Source organism: Sebastes fasciatus, chromosome 13 (genome assembly GCF_043250625.1).
Source record: "Sebastes fasciatus isolate fSebFas1 chromosome 13, fSebFas1.pri, whole genome shotgun sequence".
NCBI lineage: Eukaryota > Metazoa > Chordata > Actinopteri > Perciformes > Sebastidae > Sebastes > Sebastes fasciatus.
Window position 1 is genome coordinate 29,104,201 of NC_133807.1, and position 6,253 is coordinate 29,110,453.

Here is a 6,253-nt window from a genome sequence, read left to right on the forward strand (position 1 = left end):
ACCAGTCACAGGTGCACTCTGTGGCAGCTGTTGGCTTCATATGACAGCAGACATGTGTGTGTTTGTGTGTGTGTGTGTGCGTGTGTGTGCGTGTGTGTGTGTGCGTGTGTGTGTGTGTGGCTGTGTGTGTGTGTGTGCGTGTGTGCATTCAGCAGCATCTGTTCGTACACTCGGGTACACCTAAGTGACAGCAGATGTCCTTTGCATTCCAGTGCTGATCGTGTGGTGGTAACATGTGTTTGTGTTTATTCGTGCAGACTTGTGTTATTGTCAGAAATACAACATTGACAGAGCAGGAAGTCCAGCTGTTTACCTGTTACCGTCCCGAACACGACAGCAACATGAAGAGTGAGACAGAGTGAAGCAATGACAGGAGCTGCTGCAGCTTTACAGCAACACCGGAGCTGCAGAGCAAGACGAGAAGATTTTTTGGCCACTTGGGGGCGTTGGAGGAAGCTGTAAATCATCAACTACCTGCTGGTCGCTAGCTCGGTTTGGTGCTGGACAGATAGTGGACAGTGGATGTTATAAAAGCTTTTCAGTGAAAACAAGTACTAAAAGTATTGAGAGTGATTCAAATCAGTAAAGTGGCGGCCTGCAAAATCAAAACAGTGAGCTGAAAGATGCTAAAACGCTGCATAGAGCTGAGGGGAGTTGGTGATAATAATAGTGGGTTCATCACAAATAATGACCCCTTTCACATTAAACATCGTTATTTGATCCATTAGAAATATAAAAATATGGATTGGTGCAGCTTTAAAATTAAGATGAAAATAAGATGTTATAAATTATGTCTTGAATTGAGATAAATGCAATGATATCATCTCTCTTGTGATGTTAACTAACATAAAACAAGTTTGTTAAATGGGTTTGTCATTTTGTCTATAAGCAGATGTTAAAAAATAATTCATGTCTATCATTATTCCTTTTACAGAAAATACCACCGTGACTAATAATATTAAAATAAGAGCTTAAATTAGGTGACCATAATTACTAAAATTTTAGGGAAGAAATAAAATAAGCTAACTCATACTAAATTGTAATCAAAATAAAAAGTATATTCAATTATAATTAAATCTTACAAAAACATTAAAGTGTTCCAAAACTCTGATAGCACTGCTCACATTGTAATAGAAGAGATTGCATTAATGTTTCTTTCTTCTACTCAAACATCACTTTGCTGTGTTGTTTCTGTTTTTCTGGCCTCAGCAGCAGATCTGCTGTGTGACGGATGCTGACGAGGAGCAGCAGACAGACATCCGTCTGGGAGGAAGCATCACTGCTTCCTCTGCTGGGCCTCTATCTCCCACCTACTGACCGATCGATACTGAAGGCAGCTAAAGTTAGCACCAACAAAGCATCTCACAGCCCTCAGACCTGCTCAGTGTCTCACATCACTGTTTTTGAAGGCAGAGTGTATATTGCACTTTTACTGCTTATAGACCCTTTTCACAGCAGATAGACAGTAAAAGCTGCGTCCAATTAACTGGGTAATTAAAATGAATGCATTATAAAATTAATATATTCACACTAATATTAATATGAAAACGAATAAAAAATATCAGAATGATGCAAAATAACTTCTCAAGGCCCTTTTTTAAACTCAAACGTCCACTAAAAAGGTATTTTGCGTATGTTACTTCACTGTATGTTTGAGCCTCACTGTGCAGAATGATGCATGTGCACTAGAAAGCTGTTTTCACATCAGTTTGCTGAAGAGGGGAACATTTCTCTGTGCTCATTTTAAATCTTTAACATGAGCAGGATTTTGTGACATCACAACTAGTTTGGACAGCGGTGGACTCAGGCTGTCTGAGGGGCTGCGATGGAAGAAATTGAAAGGGCACCCTGCATGCAGAAAGTTTTCTAGCATGCAGAGGAAGTCTCTAGAACTGCATTGCATCTTCTCTCTCAAATTTAAGGGCACTAGAGATGACACTTCATCATGTTTTCTCTACTGGAAGGGCACCCTAGAGGGCACTTTATCACGTTTTCTCCATTTAAGAGCACCGTAGAGGACACTTTATCAAGTTTTCTCCATTTAAAGGCACCCTAGAGGGCACTTTATTATGTTTTCTCTACTGGAAAGGCACCCTAGAGGACACTTTATCAAGTTTTCTCCATTTAAGGGCACCCTAGAGGACACTTTATCAAGTTTTCTCCATTTAAGGGCACCCTAGAGGACACTTTATCATGTTTTCTCCATTTAAGGGCACCCTAGAGGACACTTTATCATGTTTTCTCCATTTAAGGCACCCTAGAGGGCACTTCATTATGTTTTCTCTACTGGAAGGGCACCCTAGAGGGCACTTCATTATGTTTTCTCTACTGGAAGGGTACCCTAGAGGGCACTACATCATGTTTTCTCCATTCAAGGGAACCCTAGAGGGCACTTTATCATGTTTTCTCCATTTAAGGGCACCCTAGAGGGCACTTCATTATGTTTTCTCTACTGGAAGGGCACCCTAGAGGGCACTGCATCATGTTTTCTCCATTCAAGGGCACCCTAGAGGACACTTTTGCGGCGGTCACCCCCCTGAGTCCTACCAGTGAGTTTGGAGCCAGTTGAGATCCAGCATGTAACTTGATAGATAGATAGATTTCATCAGGTCCTCAGGTGGAGCACGGGGAGCTGGAAGCAGCCTCTCACGAGAACAGATGGCGGCCATATTTCCCATCTAAGTGCGCTTGGCATCGTGCTGACACTATAATCTATCTTAGCGGGCAGAAGGACACCACACTGTAAACCACGAACACAACCTTCATGGAAGGAGCACTCTGTATACGCATTTGCAAATCGGGGCTTATAAAATATAGGAATATGTGCTGCCGCAACATATCCGCTGAGAATTTTCTCACCGCTTCCTCCACCCACACAACTTATGCCATGTTAAGGCACCTATCAGTGTGTGCAGGAGTGAATTCTGCAGATAGATAGATTTTGTTATAGATATTATTGTCTGTCTTCAATGTGATGTGAAATAGACAACATAGCAGCTTTTATCAGAAGATTTATTTATGTAAATCTGCTTAATAACATAAATAATGGTGCTGAGAAATGCCAAATGATGCACAAAACCAGTATTTGTCTCTTGAGACAGTCCTCCAGAGCTTCTTCTTGAGTCTCTTTTATTGTCTCTGTAAATGTGAAAACAAAATTTTACAAACTAGAGCAGCGACATCAAGACATAACTGTTCAGCAGATGGCAGATTCTTGTTAAACGACAGACATTTCCACAATAATTAGGAAGGGATCATTGCGTGATGATGTCTCATTAAACATATTGAGCTCCCAGCAGGTGATGTGTAACATTTACACAGGAAAAATCAGCTAATAGAAGTCGTATTGCAACAGTTCATCACTTTGCACTGCGGTTCCCCGTAAAGCTGATAACTTTCTTAATTAAACCTAAAGGTCTGGATGGAGAAGCACTTCTTTGTCCAGTTTATTACCATCCACTCAGGCTCACATATGCTCATTTTAATTCAAATTATGGATGCTCTGGAAGATTTTATAGCTAATCATCTTCATTTTTAATGGCGAAGCAGAGTTCCTCTCACAGCAAACCGCCTGGTCAGTTATAACCGAGAGAAACGTCTCACCTCCATCTGGACTGAGAGAACTGTTCTGGGATCTGTCAGTGTTGATCTGTCCTCCAATAACTCACTATTAAGCATCTGCTGGCGATCAGGGGGTGCCCGGCTAAATCGAGTCTAGCAGTCTCATCTGTGAGTCCTCTGTTATAGAGTGACTCGTCCCCTCAGTACATGTGCAGCGTGATACTACAGTGTAGTATGCACACACTGGGAGGAAGGAGGAAATATGCAATGCAGCAGTGGTGTAACGACGACGGGCCCAAGGGCACGCTAGCAAGCCTAATAGTTATGACGCACACAGACATGCAAATGAAAAACACACTATTGGTAATAGCTCTCTGTACACATTCTCCCTCCCTCGGTCCATTGCATTTACTTTACAACAAGTCGTTGCCAGGGACTTACTGTCAATCTCAGCCATTAATCCGTTTTTTCCGCACTAACTGACATCCAAGAGCTACCACGTGACACTAACCTCGTTTTATTGTTGGCTCTCAAGCCTAGTGGGAACGAAACATCAGATATCTTTCACAGAGATAAACAAAACATCAATTTTGGACCCGCCAAAATTAAAAAAAAAAATTTAATTCACAGTAATTTTGTGCAGGCACCTTTCTAAAGGCTCTGTAGATGTATTGTTTTAATAAAAAAAATATTCGTCTATATAAAAATGTTATCATTAAGACCTTTAAGATTCTTAAATTGCACTACTTGATTAGTTTTCCTTTCTCTTGCTATGTTTAAGGCAATTTCCTTATATGTGAAAACCTACTCGGCAATACACCAAATTCTGATGCCTGAACAGGTCAAAACTTCACACAGCAGTATCTAAAGAAAAGGAAGGTAAGATTAATTAAAAATCACGTGTAATGAGCCTTTGTATGACAGTTGATATCAAATATTCATGAGTGCATTTGTGCCGCAGCTGTCTGCAGAGAGCAGAACGCTGTTTGGACTGATGTGATCCGCTGAGCCGAAATGCTGTGACCTTCTGAAATCCTAAATGGAAACACTACTCACGCTCAACTCGGCGCTGCAGGTCACCGGGAGGCTAATGGAGGTGCAGTCCTGAGAGGAGTCGGGCTGTCTTACATCTTCAGCCGCACAGCGAGAAAATGACAAGTAAATGAAAGTGACTCGTCCGGCTGAATGCGTGACGAACATGAATATAAAGACCTATTTATGGCAGACTTGTGCTGAGGATTGAACGCTCGTCCTCAGATCTGTGTGAGAATGGGTTTTCTTGAGGGATCCTGTTGTAGTGCATTGTTAGTGAAGGAATGAGAGGCAATAAACTGAAGTGCAGCAGAAAAAACAACTTCATAGATGTTCATGTTTTCTCTTCAGCTGGAGGCTTAGAGCAGGTTTCATGATAGTTCAGCATTTTGGGAAATGTGTCATTTGCCTCCTCGTTGAGAGTTAGATGAGAAGATTGGTATCGATCTTCTCATCTAGCTCTCGGCAAGAAAACAAATAAACGCCTTCTCCAAAATGTCAAGCTATGACTTCAAAAAATAATAATAATCCCTGAAAAACTGACCTTTTTGAAGGTTGAGTTGCAATCAAAAACAATGCCAGAAGCTGCAAACCAGTCAATTTCTTTCAATAACAAATCAACTCATTTTGTCAATTTACAGTATTAAGGTCAACATAAAGGGTGCAACTACTGCACGTCCTCTGGAAACATTTTCAGCCTTCAAAGCAGGGTTACTGTAGTAGACTAAAATGAAAACGAATATGAAAATAGGCAGTGAAAAATATTTTTAGTAAACTGAAACTAAATAAACACTATATCCTTTAAGAAAAACTAAACTAAAACTATATTTCCTGGTAAAAAAAATACTAAAACTAACTAAAACTAAACTAAAACTAGCAAACACTCTCCGATAACTAACTAAAACTAAACTAAAACTAGCAAACACTCTCCGATAACTAACTAAAACTAAACCAAAACTAGCAAACACACTACGATAACTAACTCAACTAATCTAAAACTAGCAAACACTTTCTGATAACTAACTAAAACTAAACTAAAACTAAACTAAATCTAGCAAACACACTCCAATAACTAACTAAAATTAAACCTTTCTTAAAAACTGAAGTTAAGCTAAAACTAGCAAACACACTCCGATAACTAACTGAAACTAAACTGAAATCAAAAAGTCAAAACTAGAAAATAAAACGTTGTTTCAAAGTGTAAAACTGCTGATGTGCCCAAAACTATGATGTTGATGTGTATTATCAGTTGTCTTAAAAACTTATATTATTCTGAAGGAAAAAATGTACCGTGCAAATTAAAAGCCTCAAACATCACTGACTTACAGCGAGGGGTCGGTAGCGTTCTTCAAAAACATTTTTTGTTATATCTGTTGAAATCCTCATTACATCCCGACAGCAATCAATAAATCAAATGCTCTGACAAAAAAAACTGGTGTCTGCAGCTGTCTGACGGACTGTAATAAACCTGTCCAATCATCCTAATGAAACAGTTAACTCAACATTACCCACCCTAGCTTTAATTAGACCACTTAGTCCAGACAATACTACTCTAAAAATAGATTTCAAGGCCACTTAACAGCATTTAACAGATGCACTCTGGGAACACAGATAGTCCTTTCGCTGATGCATCCTGGGTGCCCTTGAAGTAGGTTTGTGT